Raw genomic sequence first — 16,317 nt, 5'->3', positions numbered from 1 at the left:
CAAGAAGTTACTGTTCCCACGTATTTGGACCCTGCTTTAGTAGGAACACAGATTTCTGCAGAAGCTGTTCTCTAGAGCAACCTCTAGCTAGCAGGTGTCAAAGGAGACAAAAGCCTGAAGTGTGAGTCCATGTGGGACCAATCAACATACCCAGGCTCGTGCAGAAGCAGGCTGTATCCTGGACTCACACCAGCATATGACTCAATAAGCTGTATTGATGAGGGCAAAATTTTATCTGTAAGTCAACTACGTTTTTTATACATATATATTTATATAAGGGGATTCAAAGGGATATATATGCATTGAAAGGATCCAAAGAACATATACAGATGTGTGACATGTTACCAACTGCAAGATGATGGTTCAGAATATTCATAGAAAACATTTCAGTGAAGAGTCAGAATAACTATGACATACCAGTAGCAGAATAAATGGGACAGTTGGTCACTGTTCCCATGGTTGAGGGTGCGGAAGGTCATCCCCAGCAGCAGAATGTGAGCACTGGCACCAATGGGTACATTTCCTGCCCTGTGAAAAAGAGAGCATGACAGGTTCAATGTACAATACCCCAGGCCTTAGTGTGTCAAATGTCAGCCTGAGCATAATGATGCCATTCACGGAATGAAAGAAAGAGTGGAGTTGCAGCCTAACTTCTACTTCTGAACTGCAGAGTGTTTTTTTCAAACAGATAAATAAATAGATAAAAACCTTAGTTCAGGGACCTGGCTTTCAAGCTCAGAAAAGAGATCTGACATTGTGGGCTGGGTCTTTCCATAATTCAGGAGTGTTTAGAACATGGATTCCTTGCACCATCCAGATCTTTTATATTTCACTTTATCTCAGTTTCCCAGATGTGACAGTCAGGTTGGCATCAATATTCCATCTATGGTAGGCAGCAATGAGGTTTTGAAGCTTGGCTAGGGTAATCCTGTACCCTTTGCTGTTCAGGCTTGCATCACCATACTCACAAATCTGCGAGCATTAAGTTGGGAAGAGTCAACTACCTTAGGTACAGCTGTGGTTTCTACCGTCTACGTAGTGCCTCGGTGCCATGCTAACCTTGAATTTTATGCTTACAAGAGTATCGTAAGGAAGCAGTTGTTGGGGTTTTGTTTGTTTTGTCCTTTGCAAAAAGGAGATCGGTGAGTTCAAAGAGGTGACAACATACTGTCTGCACTGTGAGAAACAAGTGAGAACAGATCCTCATCAAACTGCCTCTTTTGTAGACTAAGTTAAAAAATGTACATATTTTAACCTGCTTACTGACCTCTACAGTGTCTACATTTGTAAAATGAGTTGTGCTTCTAAAAACACATTTCTCTCCATCAAATATAAAGGGATGTTTTCCTTTCAGCTTCAGTGAGACCAGGATTTAAGCCTAAGAGACTTGTCCATATTCAGAAACAAAGTAAATGGTATCTAGTGCAAGTCTTGTTCTAACACCTTTATCACAAAACCATCCCTGCAAAATTTTTCTGTTTGGTTCTCCTTTGCCCTGTGTCATATGACAGTTTATGTCTTTGTAAGTCTTCCCTTTGTAAATCTTCCCCTCACTGGCACAGCATGAATTACTCTACAAAGTTCACAGCAATGGAGAATCAGGCCATTTAAGGGAAAACTATTGCTGCATTTTGATGTGCATTCACTAAATGGAGGGCTTTGCCACAACTTCAATTCTCTGATGAAAGTTCTTTTTTACAGTTAATGTCCGTGCCATTTCGTACAATGTTATAAATATTTATTGTGAGCAAAACATCTCTTCAGCATTCTCAGCAAGTATTCACAAACAACATCCATATGGTATTTTCAATATTTTATGTTAATATTTGAGTTAGTGTTATAATGTCAGCAGGAGCTCTGAGGCTGGCATGATGGAAATCGAAAACTGCTATCAACATTAACACTGCATTCGTGCTGTCTCTTCAATAGCTCATGAAAAATGTCAATGCTAATCTTACCCTGCTGATATGAAAAATGCCCCCAAAACAAACTGTAATACAGAAGCCATTTGAAAACAAAAATAAAATGGTAAAAGTCTTGAGTACTTAAATTGGAAGCAGAAGCAGATACTCATGAATAATGCCATTTCAAAGGAAGGTAGAGTACCTTATGTCTGCATAGTCATTGGATGTCAGGAAAGAAAATAATAAACAAAAAATTCTGTTCCTGCTGCTGGTTTAATCAGTTATTAGTTGGAACATTGTGGAAATATTTTTCATGAAATTGAGAATGTGATGGGAATGAAAATCAGAGTTCTTGCTCTGGAAAAAAAATAAAAAAAATGATTGTTATGAAATATTAAGTCAGTGCAAAAACATTGCATTCTTGGTGATAGGAAATGTATTCTTTCAAAGAGGTATGTAAGGGGGATTTTTTGGCTATCTTCACAGGAATCCAGTTACCAGATGGAAAACACAGTGCTTTGATGAATTCTGTCTTCCTTGCTGAAAAATTTAAACTTACACTTTCCTAAAGCTGCCTGCATCTTTTCGGTATAAATAAACCAGGCTAGATTCAATTCTCCATCCTTATACTCTGTGCTTGATTCTGAGAGCAGGTATGGCAGAGAAAAACCAAACAGAATGCAAAGACTACAGAATAGAATAAAAGCAACTTTATGTCACTTTTCTGAGTGGTAGTATTATAGGATTTTGGGTGGTTGGCCCATCTGCAAGTTAGACAACTTAATGGTAAAAACTAAATCTCACAGCAGGAGATAGCTGCTGTAGGTAATATATATGCCCACATGAAGTTTGGATGATAAGTGGTCCCAACCAGTCTCTGGAGTCGAGTTGGCAAGACTGCCTTGGTGCTACGCATGTCCAGGGGCCTCGTCCATCCTCGCAGTGCAGCTTCTTCATGAGATTGCTTTGGAACCTGAAGTTCATATTTGGTATAAATCAGACTGTATCTGACATAAAAAACAGACAAGACTTGAAGAGTTTACGTCTCTAGTGCTGACATCATCCACTTCAAAGAGTAATTCTTGGTCCTGTTACATACGGTGCAAATGAATTTGTCCCTCACTCGTGAGGGCTTGCTCCCTTTGGAGCTAGCTGGCCACCTCCACACAGAATAATTTGAATGTGGTGGGTCCTATAATAAAATTAATGATTTTTTTTCATAATAGTTATCTTCAAGTATCTGCAATTGTAAGAAATCTACATTGCAGGTCACTGGAGTAGTGAACAGTACTTGTTGCATACCCTGTTTTGTGGCACGGTGGTCTATGTCAGAAGGAGGATATTGATGAACTGTGGAGAATAGCATGAGCCAAGCATGGTGTGATTTTATCCATACTGCTTAGTGTAAAAGGTGTCTGGAATGACCTATATCCCCAGAACCATGTCCGGATTTTGTCTTAGAGGAGTAAATCTGGCAGAGAAATATCTTACATACAGTGTGGGCAAATAGCTAATTTGGCCATGTAGACAAAACAAGACACAGAACCAATATGATTCACGTCTTTGTTTATGTGCCCTGGACAAGACACTAGTAATTAATCCAAAACAAAATTTACAGGGTGGAAAATTTGATATATGTATGGGCATGTTTTCCTCTCCTGACACACTGACAAGTTCAGCTGAGGAAGAAAATGAGTATCAGCCTTGTACTAGTGTCCTGGTTTGAGGTAAAACAGAACCAATTTTCTTTTCAGTAATTTTACTTTTCAGTAATTTTACTTTTCAGTTAATCCTCTTCTAACTGACTGAAATTAATGGCATATTTTTCAGAGAGTGCCTGCTTCTAGCAGATAATGTCTGATGTTTATAGTTAACACCAAGGAATGGTATGCAAGAGGCTCTGGCTTATACTTATTGCTATAACACCCAAGGGCAGCTAACTTTGGTATTTGCCCCGTTGGAGGGTCGGAAGCAGAAAAGCATAAAGAGGTTGCATCTGTGGGGAGGAGCGGACAGGGGACCTGACCCAAAACTAACCAACAGGGTATTCCATCCCATCTGCCTCATGCTCAGTATAAAAGCTGAGGGGTCAAAGGGTCAGCACTGTTCCTTCAATGGCCGGTGTCTGAGGAGGACTCTGTCTATTCATCTGCCTTTGATCCCAATCCGCATGTTCCTGAATTCAGATCCATAATCCAGTTCCCGTCTGTTGATGAGTCCAGTCTGGGACTTTCCTGGTGCCTGCCAGTAATATGATCGTCATCCTGGGAGCTCCATATTGGTTTGGTATATATTGTATATATTTCATTATTTTCTTACTAATATTATTACTTTGCTTTTTACTATTAATATTTCATTAAAGTAGTTTAGTTTCTTTTCAACCCTTACGTCTCTCTCTCTCTTATTCTCTGTTCTTTCTCCTCTGGGAAGGGAGAGAGATGTTAAAGAGAGCATCAGTCATTCATTTAGTGGCCAGCCCAGCCTAAATCATGACAATTGGATAAAGAGGAGAACAAGAAACCAGTTGCTTCTTGATGATTTCTTTCCAGGGTTATGCCAGGGTTACCTAACTCATCTTTGGAATGAGTACAAGCTACAGCACTGAATCTTATAATCTGAACTCCGGGAAAAGTGATTCCCCATCCACACATTTTAGACATACCACTTTCCAATTAAGACCATAGCAATTTTGCCATTCTTAGTGAAAGGCCACAGGCTTTCCACTTGACTCTGTATATACAATATGTTCTCTTTTTCTTCTGACAAGATTTTGAGTGTAACAGAGCTTAGGAAAAAAGAACTGAACAAGGGACTCTGAGTGACGTTTTCCCTTCTCTGAGATACCCATCCTTCATAATAGCCAAATTAGTCTCAGTGAACCATGTACAAAAAATACAAAGAAATAAAATTCACTATAGCTATCTTCTCAGTAGGTCTTTTCTTCAGACTTAGCCTGCATTCTTTTTTAGCAATTACTCCTAGTTGCTGTCTCGTTCACAAGAGGTAATTGTAACTCAAGTGCTAAGTGGCATGTCTAGGACTGGATTAGAGCCCATCTGGTGTTTCAGTCAACTGAAACCCACATTGCAATTAACCCCTACTACCCAGACTACAGTGAGGTCCCATATTGAATTACTCAAGTGCAGATGGTCCTGCCATGATTTCTAGTACTAGAGCAAGAAGAGGAAGACAGATACATTCTCTTACAATGAATGGAGAAAAATCATAGAAGGAGCTTGTTCAGTTTAAAAAATCCCAAGGACTTTCAACAAGTATGAGCTGAACAACACAGATCAGGTATATGACTATACCCCAGTGAAAGAGTACCTATAGGAGAGGCCGCATGCACAGTATGTCTAGACCCTGCTGATTTTCTAACCCCATCATTTTCTTGTTGACTGTCTGGAGGCAACCTGCATGAGTGTGCCTGGCATTTAACAATACAGCGGGCACATGGATGCTAAAGTGTTCTGGCCATGCCTGGATACATTCTTGTAGGCTTATAAAGTAGAAAACTGTTTGGAGTGGTCTTGAGTAAAGCCTGGGCCTACTCTCGACAAATATCTATGTCTACATCTATGTCTGAGCAGGCTTTGCTGTGTGCCTGATGCCTTTTGGATAAGGCTTTCTAAGTGATCATAGTTGTTGCATTTTGTAGTAAATGCACATTTGGAGGCATTATGGCCTACTTACATCCCTTTAAGATAGCTTTGACTCCCTCGTCTAATGATCTGGACATGAAGGTATTCAGTGTACTAAGACCTACCTGCAATGATTTGTTATATCCATGTAAAACTATTAATTTTACCTCTTGATTCCCCATCTATCTGTTTTGTGAAGGGAGAAGAGGACTTCTGCCTAAACCAAATGATTAAACCTTTATATTTTCATTCTGAGACAGACATTTCGATTTGTAATATTTTCAGGAACTCACTGTCAGCCACTGTGCCCTCTGAGGATCTGCAAGCACAGTGGAGAAGGCTGACTCCCAAATTATTGTATATACTTGTGGCAACATGGAAACTTTTGTCCTATTGTCTGCTTCTGGGACAAACAGAGTTTATTAGATCATAGAACCTACAAAGTTTTTAGTTCAGTGGAGGCTGGGCAGTTTTGTTTCTCAAAGAAGAAAGATCAGTCTTACTGATCTGGTGATTTTGCTGACCTCTGGCTGAGCTCAAAGCTTCCCCAGAGCTGCTGCAATGCGCTGGTCCTAAAGGACCCATTAGCTCAGAGCCATATGCAGAGGCCATATAATACAGATCGGTTGTCTGCATGTTTTTCCTGTTGGTGAGACCTCAGCATCATCTGTTAAATTCTTTTTCCCCTAACTATTGTTAGGGTATTCCCCTAACTATTCCTGTCTGTCATTACAGTATTCCTCTCAAAGGCTCAAATTCACTTGAATTCAGTCTGTAGAGCATACTCCATCTCTTTTAATAGAAAACTATTACCTCTGTTAGCTTCTAGCTCCATTATGATCCCTATTCCTACTGTTCTTGGAACCACACCCACACATTTCCTGTCTATTTTGAGTCCTATGCATGAGGGAAGTGTCACATCTCTGTAGTTCCTTATGGGGTGGTTAAGTCACACTCCTTCATTTTGATGTCATGATACAACATTGCAACTAGAGAGTACATGAAACCCCAATGAAATGATACAGGGTAGTGTCTATGACAATTACTAAGCACTGTTATTACATTTTTGTATTTTAGGAGGCAGAAGATTAATTTTTGTGCTGCAGTTTCACCTCAATAAATTTTTTTGTACCCTTATCTCTTCTTGTCAAGAAGCCAGTCTGTACTTGTAGACACAACAATATATTTTTCATTTACTTTGTTTGACATGATTTGTAGAACGAATAATACTGAACTTCATAAAAATGAGGATGTAAGAGCTATTTGTTTGTGAGGATCAGCATGTAGAAAAAAAAAATCACGAATTATTTGTTGGGAACAACGTTTGCTTGAGATATCTCCATTCAAAGTTCATATTTTTCCTGCAGGCTAGAAATTAAAAGGAAAGTCTTTCCTGACATTTTGCAGTTGAGAGTCACAGTTGTTAAGCTCCAGTTAAATGAAAATATCACAGAGACCTTGAACTCATACAGTGTATCGAATAGGAGCTAATCCATTAGTGATAATGGATAGTGTGTCCTGGAAACTAGATGTTTATCAGCTCTTTTATAAACAGCAATGAATTAAGCCTAATACCACCTCTGAGGTAGATAAGTATTATTAATCCCTTTTCTGGGTGGAGATCGAAAGGCTTGGAGAGGTGAAGTGATTTGCCCAAGGCCACACTTGAAATAGAAGTACAATCCAGCATTATTAACACCACGGGCCTTTTAATTGCTACTTATTGCAAAAGCAGTATAAATGAATGAGTCAAGTTCTTGCATTTATGAAAAGTAGCTAAATTTTATTTCTACTATGTAACTAACAGGGAACAGATATGTTACATTTTCTTTTCTTGAGATATAATAGTAATAGTAAAATAATAATAGTAATAATAGAAAAGTAGTGGTTATACACAGCCATGATGAAAATTTTAGATAAAATCTATCCCATTCAAGTATAGATTCACATAAAATTCTCACCAGAAATGACACTACAATCAAGTGCAGAGATTAACATTAACCTGACCTGATCCAGAATTGAATAATTTGAGTGGTTTTTGAACTAGCACAAATAATGTAATGTTTTGATATAGGAATATTGATGTAGTTTAATGGAAAATGTTGAAAAGATCTGATTATTTTAATTCATTTTTTTTGTGGGGGTGTAAAGGAAAAAGGAAGCTATAGGAATTCCCTAGTCATTGCCATTGTTTTTCTACTGGGTAAGTGATAGTTGCTCTGAGGAGGCCCAAGCAGTCAGGAGCTATAGAAAGAACACCACCCATTACAACTGCGTCCACTGTGCTGCAATTTGCATTAACAGTGGACATGTATTCAAGTGCTATTGTCTGGCACTTAATACCAATGTAAATACATTCTATGGAATAGTCTTGGCATTTGTGCCAAGTCTCCCCCTTGGTGACTGGGGAGGCATTTTTTTTACATTTTAAGGATTTTGAACATCTTTTTTCCTGGCAAACTTTCTGGTACTATTTTCATGGTAAACGGCAACATATTCCAGCTCAGGATTATCATTATCACCAACCAAGATTACCATGCAGCTGGATTTCTCAGATTCTCTCCTCTGGGTTTTGTTGGTGTGTCTTTTTTTGTTTGTTTTTAATGTTAGCTTAGCAGGTGGAATTTGAATATGTTTTTCTATTTATCCAGATTACAGGGCATCAAACAGCCTATGTGAAGCTTCTGGGAGTTACTAGATGGCCTTCTTGTGTCTGTGTGAATTCCCAGCAGTGTCAGTTTTACTGCTCGCACATTGTACAGTTCGTTCACACACACTGAATTCAACACAGGCCAAAGGCACTGGATCTCTTATGTATGCAATGCAGGCACATTTATTTTTCTCCAGGGAATACTGGATGGATATAAGGTAGTTGTACAGTCACTGCTTCCATATCTATAATTTGCAGCTGGCATTTAATTATTTAGTAGGTAATTCAAGGCTTTGAACTTCATTTGGTCATAACCTTGTAAGTGATTGTTCTCCTATGTCAGTTGTCATAGAGCAGTTTGTAAGACTCATCTGACTGGGGAACAAAAACTTTTCTGTTGCTATCAATAACTTTTCTGTTGCTTTGTAATCAGTCAGGGGAGATAGGGCAGTCAATCAGATACAAATCTAAATTAATCAACTTCAGATTTTGCAAACTTGCTTTTGCAGGTGGCTCATTATTATAGGGAAACTGGGAATAATTCTTTTACAGGAGATTTGGGTTGAACAATGTTGACAGAAGGTTGGAAAAAGACTGAAGGTCCACAGGGAAGAATTGGGTTGAAATCTGTGTCTTGGTTGTTATGAATTTGCTCTAATCATTATTCTTAAAACTAATTCCATGGGCTCCTTAAAAGAATTTCTCCTTAGGAGAGGACCCAATTTCAGATGCACAGAACATAACCCTCTCTATATAAGCTCTTTGCCTACACTGCCTTATACATGGTGGGATAAAATGATCAGTGCATGATTCTTATATATTAAGTCTTATATATATATTAGAAAGCCATTAAATTTGCCAGAGAAGTGCCTATTTATCTCCGCTGACTTAAAAAATGTTTGCTAAATAAGTAATTTGTAGAGTTCTAAACTGGAGATGTCTATAGTTGAATGAGATGGATTTCAGCTTTGGATGGGATCTTCTTTTTAAGGCTTTATGTTTTCATGTACGACAAAACATGAGCTAACAAAACGGCTGAAAAGTGACGATTTTGTTTTCTATATGTTGCCGTACTTCTCAGAAAAGGCAGAGCACAAGTTTACTTCTTTTACCACCTACACATTTTTTTACTCAAATTACTAAATTAATTCTCTGCAGCAATAATTGTCTTGACAGATGTACAACTCATTCTTTTTGGAAGAAGTCGAACATACAAATTGAATGTAACTAGAGATCATCCCTCCTTGTTATATGCTGTTTAGCTGTACCAAGTGCCTTCCACTGATGCTAAGTCTCTCACACTTAATCATTGCTTAAACATAAGTTTGAATAAAATTTCAGATTTTGATCGTATCAGTGTTGAAGTCAGTTGAAATTTGAAGTCAGACAAGATGGTCATTGTACCACTTTCTGAAAAGATAAATATCCCTCCTAGGACTTGTCAAATTGTCAATACGTACAAGCGTTTTACAAGTAATGCAAAACCACATCAAACCTGCCAAGATAATGAGATAAAATTTTATTACTTGTACTGGGTATGTATGTACTGCCTAAGAACTGCCTAAGAACTGCCTAAGCATGGCAGTCTTAATTATTTAAATTAATCTTTTAAGTCAGTCTAACAAACCCATGAATTTCTACAGTTTTAGGAAGATTTTAGAAACTATGAGTTCTCTTATGTACTGTATTTTAGTGGTATGATGTTAAAAAAATTCTTCCTCAACTGTGGAGCATGCTTTCTTTTGTAAAGCCAAGAATTGTTCAGAAGGGATGCCAAAAAGAGCTATACAAATGTTAACACTGACTTTGTATGTTTCATTTGTATGTGGTGTTGTGCTGGTCTTAATTGATTAGGGAGCCAAATAAACTCTACACCATTTGGCCTGTGTTGCAAAAATAACTCTCTGAGGTCTTTTCTGACCTGACACTTCAGAAGGAGATGGAAGAGATTTTTTTTTCCTTCAAAAGCTTCCATAAAACACCAAAGTGTAATCAGTTGCTTTTGAATATTTCTTGTGTTAAGTATAAGGAAATTCTGGAGGTTTGGCTGAAAAGATAAATATCCCTCCTAGGACATGTCAAATTGTCAATGCGTACAAGCATTTTACAAGTAATGCAAAATGCAGGAAATGCATCATTCTGTGGTATCTGCGATTGAAGATTAAGCACATTATCTGTGAATCATTATGCTTAGATTTTCTTAAATGCATGTTGTTTAAAGGTACATCCTCTTACTAACTGCAAAATCAGCAGAAAATTACTGGTAATATACTGTGAGATAAAGGTTGCTACACTAATTTTTATTTTGATAGTCAGTCATAGGAGAATTCTCCAAGCCATCCTATATGAAGATCAATAAAATCACATCATACTCTCATTAGCTGTGTGTCAGTTATGGAGAAACTAATTTTCGAATTGATTGTGGTGATTTCATTTTAAACCTGTGAAGTTATGCAACCAGTTTTACCGACTATGCAGTCAATCTAAATCCCAATCTTTACCTATCGTGCTTGCATACCAATAATGACCCACAGGTTTTGCAGCTCAAGACCATTCACATCACACAGAAAAACTGCAGATTTTGATATTCCAAAAATATGAATCTTATAATTTAAATTCTGAAGGACTGTGATATAGAGAGATAGATGACATACTGTCATATCTAGCCTATGCTGTTCTGTTCTACAATTGTTACCACATATCAGCCTTTATTGCTGGTACCCTCTACTTCAAACCTGTGAAAATTTGACCAAAAAAAGGATAACCTCTGCACGTTGCATTTTCTCCTTTTTTTTTTTTTTCTTTTCCTACTAAAACCTGCAACATGTTAATGTAGTAATATTTTCACCATAGCCTAAATATTCTGAAGAATGTTCTGTGGGACCTTTCCAATAGTTTATGGCTCAACTAGGGCTGGAGCTTCTGGAGAAGAATCATCTGTCAGAGAAGTTGCACAGTATCTTCTTGTGTCATATGAGTTTCCAGCTCTTTCAGATTTAACATACTGGATAATGCATCCAGTGGTCATGGAAACTACAGTAGTGCAGCAGAAAGTTTCTTGAGCGCCACCAGCAGTTGGTCTAGATATACCGGGATGTATTATTTCTCTTATCCCTTCCATTTTGCTGCATGGAGATAATTGTGTTTGAGAGCCACATAAATAAAAAATCCATATTAATTAGAAATCCTCTACTCATCATATGTACTGTTTGGGCCTGGTTCCCTTCATCGCTTAGATCAATATGCTATTGGTTGATGGCACTTTCCATAGTCCACTGCCATGTTCCCTGTTCCTAGTAAATGTACACATCTAGAAAGGAGCATAATGTAGTATGGAGCCCTAAACTGGCCTTATCTCTTCTATTTGACACCAAGAATATTCAGTGATTATGGGGATGATCCAAATGCTTTTTAGTATATTGTGTATGGAAGTATGTTTGAGAAAAAGCCTTTGATCAGTGATCAACAATAATAAATCAATGCTATAGATCTTCCCCAGAGCCAGCAAATCAGTAGGACCAGAGCAAGATTTGCTTTGAAGTTCGGCTCTGGAAACACTCACTCACACAGAGCTGAAAAATTACAGATCCAATAGTGCTGCAGTATACATTTTTATATTGAGATTTCTCTTTTTGGAGTAGATTTTTCCATGTTTCCTCCATGCTGTTCTTCCAGCTGCCTTGGTCCCTGAGAGTTATTAAAATTGACTTGAAAGCCAAATTTGGAATAGTCCCTTCTTAAGTGGTTTGTAAAAACATCTTTCTTTGATGTGCTTCTCTGTAGGTAAGGTTTTCTTGACAGTACTAATCTTTCTATTTCCGGAGTTGTAGAAGCCTAAACTTGGCTACCTTGTACATTTCCTGATTTCTACCTAGAAAGTAAAAAATTCTTCTGTCCTTGAATAACTCTTTTGGAGAATCTGGAAGTGCTATTCTGTAGGAACTGGCTGTAATGGCTCACTCTTTGCGTGTATATGTAAAAAGAAAGCATGAGTAAGAAAGAAATGTGTTTCACCTTACACAGCAGTTTTCACACAGATTTTTATTACACATGCATATACATGCATTCATGGACAAAACCATTAAGTGTCCTTCTCCTGTCATCAATAGTTATGCACTTGTGCACTATTGACTTGATCCACTGACTCTGGGCTATACCTCTACCAAAGGAGTGGAGATTGGGCTTTCTGGCAGATGGCAAAGAGCCCCCAGGGCATAATGGAGTACCTTGGCCCCTCAAGTTTTGGAGGAAGAAGAGGATATCCTACTCTATGCAGAGATTCAGGTGCAACCATAAGAAGCCTTTGGGGGAAATGGGAAAAAAACACCACCATCCCCTTGCTCCATGCTCCACTCCGAGGTCTTCCACCCTCCTTACCCACTTCTTTCATTTGACAGGTCAGGTGGATGGTGTGAGAACGTAGGCGTGTTCCATATATCTTCTCTGTTCACAGGAACTTTAAAGTTGTTTCGTGTCTATCACAATGTCACACTTCTCTAGGGGCTGGATAGAAAATTTAGACAAACTCCTTGAGGAGAGAGCCTCTGCTTAGCATGTATGTGATCCACACACCTAGAGCAGTGGTGACCCTCAGCTCTTCAAGCAGACTCTCTCTGGACTTCCCCCTATGACCCCGAGGTAGGCTTGGTAGCTCTCATGTCTTTCTGGCTCTGGACTCCCTTCCATCTCCTCAAGCAGACTCATTTGAAACTTCTTTTTCAGATTTGGCAATGAAGAATCATACTTGCAACTCAGTAAGCAAATATCTTTTTGGTTTTTTGTCTTTTTTTGCTGTCATTTTTCATTGCCTGCTGAGATTTTGATGACAACTGGGGTATCTTTCTCTCCAGCTGCAGCCATCCTGTTGGTGCTTCCATGTGAACGGCTCTCAAGTTTACTGTGCCTGAGAGATATAGATAACTAGCTTTAGGCCATACTACTGCTTTTTGCAGCAGTGCCAGCTTATGCAGATACTGCTTTCTGAACCTGACTTTCTAGTTCCCATTGCTGCTTTTTCATCTGTGGTGGTACAATTGTTTGTGTGGTTGCAGGTTAGACAAGACTGTGTGCTAAACCAGGGTTAGTTATTATATAAAAAGTGTATTTTTAAAGCACTGATGTTTAAAATTGTGCATATTTTTGCAATCAGTTGTGTCACGTCTTTGAGGGGTTACAAAGGAAGAACAAAAGACCAAGAGAAGTGAAGGGCAAGGCTATTTATGAAGGGCCTATCCCTGAAATATATGAAAATACTCTCCTAATGGCTACTAGTTTATGAAATATCATTGAGTACAATAAGAATACATTTACCAATCTAACAGGTGCAGGAAAACAAACAAATCTCATAATTTTCATATAGAAAAAGTATCTGTCTTACCATTATATTCTTATGTGGGACTGAAAGGATACTGAAAAGGAAATGGATGAGAGCATTAGCAGTGAGAAGTAATGTCATTACAAGGCCTTATTTATTAACAGGTTTTTACAAGACCGGAAGAGTTTGAGAAGAATGCTGCTGCTACTCATTCTTCTGAACCCCTACGTTTTACTAGCCCAAGTACTCTGAGCATCCAAAGGGAAAAAAATTATCCTTTCTCTGTGTGGTTTATATAATGTAGGTTAGAATTTGCTGCAGTTGAACAGTAACATGAAAAACAACTGATATCCTTAGCAGTAAACTATTTATAGCACTAGGATGATCAGTATTTCTGAATAAGTTTGGTTATATTTACACAAATGCAAAGTGAAATAAAAAAGTGGCACCAACCCCTGTTATTTCTCCTTGAATTAGTTACTGTGCTAAAAGCCAGTCATGAAATACTTTCTGCACAGTTGTATACCTACAAGTATCTGAAACTGTCAAAATACTCAGTTCTACTTTATTAAGGTTTATCCTTTGCCTTCAATCTAAACAAACAGAGTGGGGTGACATACACCCTCTTCCTTTATGCAAATTTCCATAACCCTCACTTCCTTGACGCTAGACCTGATTATGACAGGAAACAAGCTCAATATGAGTGAACAGTGTGCTTCTGTGGCAAAGCAAGCCAACAGGATGTTGGGTTGCATCAACAAAGGCATCGCCAGCAGAGATAAAGTCATTATCCCACTCTACTCGGCACTTGTCAGGCCACACCTGGAATACTGTGTTCAGTTTTGGTCCCCACAACAAAAAAAAGTTGTGGACAGGCTGGAGAGGGTCCAGAGAAGGTCCACCAAGATGATCAAAAGACTGGGAAGCCTGCCATATCAGGAAAGGCTGAGAGAACTGGGTTTGTTCAGCTTTGAGAAGACAAGGCTTATGGGAGACTTTATCATCATGTTCCAGTATTTAAAGGGTGACTACAAAGAAGATGGAGAGTCTCATTTTACAAGGAGTCGTATGGAAAAGATGAGGGGTAATGGATACAAGTTACTCCTGGGGAGATTCCAGTTGGACACAAATGAGGACAATCAGCCATTGGAATAATCTCCCCAGGGGAGTGGTGAATTCCCCATCACTGGGCACTTTTAAGATTCAGCTGGACATGGTGCTGGGCCATCTTGTCTAGACAGTGCTTTTGCCAAGGAAGGTTGGACCAGATGATCCTTGATGTCCCTTCCAACCTGGTATTCTATGATTCTATGACATCATGCCAAGATAGAAAAATAAATCACTAATTTTCGGAATACAAGACAGCCAATTGTCACCTTGAATAGGCAATGCAGAATTCACATTTGCTATGTCAGCATTCAGACAATCTTTTGAATTAGGAATCCCATTCTTAGGACTGAAGTCTAGGCCTAGGCAAGGTCTAATCGGTATCCATGTCCACTACTATCCCTTTGATAAAGGATCCTGGTGGACAACAGGATGACCATGAGCCAGCAAGGTGCCCTGGCGGCCAAGAAGGCGAATGGCATCCTGGGGTGCATCAAGAAGAGAGTGGCCAGCAGGTCGCGGGAGGTCATCCTCCCCCTCTACTCTGCCCTGGTGAGGCCACATCTGGAGTACTGTGTCCAGTTCTGGGCTCCCCGGTTCAAGAAGGACAGGAAACTGCTGGAGAGGGTCCAGCAAAGGGCTACTAAGATGATTAGGGCATTGGAGCATCTCTCTTATGAGGAAAGGCTGAGGGACCTGGGTCTTTTCAGTCCAGAGAAAATAAGACTGAGGGGGGATCTTATCAATATTATAAATACTTAAAGGGAGGGTGCCAGAGGGATGGGAACAGTCTTTTTTCAGTGGTGGCCCGTGATAGGACAAGAGGTAATGGGCACAAACTTGAACACAGGAATTTCTTTACTTTGAGGGTGGCAGAGCACTGGAACAGGCTGCCCAGAGAGGTGGTGGAGTCTCCCAGATTGGAGACATTCCAAACCCGTCTGGATGCCGTCCTGTAGGTGACCCTGCTGTGGCAGGGGGGTTGGACTAGATGATCTCCAGAGGTCCCTTCCAACCCTGACCATTCTGTGATTCTGTGATCAGAAGGATCATTTAGCTATTTCATTTTAATCTATGAAGGGACCTGTATGGAACACTTGCTAGCAAACTCTGAAAACTTAAGAACAAACTCCCCAGAAAGATGAGATGCTTCATCCTTAACAAAGAGCCTTATGAACACATGTTACATTGCAGCATGACATTAAAATATTGGAGAATATTCAGATTTGGATTTGAACTTCAGGGTTCAGACACATTTCTGATTTTACGATATGTTCAAGGAATGCAATATGCTCCTTTAGTTTTGTAAGTCTAGTGCCTCACTTAGTTAACCTAATATACTTGCTTCTTGATAGAATGGCAACACAGAAGGTATTCATTATTGTAATGAATACTGGTATTACAGGGTTTCGTAAAAATGTATCACATTAATTACTTAAGTAGAAAGCTAATACAGTCCCAAATGGTGGTTAACAGCTTAAGGTGTTACTGACTAACGTTATATACCTAAGATGTTTATTTGCATGTGAAAATAAGATTAAAAAATGTTATTAATAATTATTAATATAATAAACTTCAGACTAGTGAACAGAAAAATTCTGCATGTGATTACATCTCTTCAAGCATATCTCTACAACAGCCTAGTATCAGTAGTCAGTCAGTGGGTCTAGTTCTGCTTTGTGAGAGTCTACTCTCTAACAG

The sequence above is a fragment of the Charadrius vociferus genome, unplaced genomic scaffold (assembly GCF_000708025.1).
Source record: "Charadrius vociferus isolate BGI_N301 unplaced genomic scaffold, ASM70802v2 scaffold43, whole genome shotgun sequence".
Classification (NCBI taxonomy): Eukaryota; Metazoa; Chordata; class Aves; order Charadriiformes; family Charadriidae; genus Charadrius; species Charadrius vociferus.
This window is presented reverse-complemented; position numbering follows the sequence as displayed.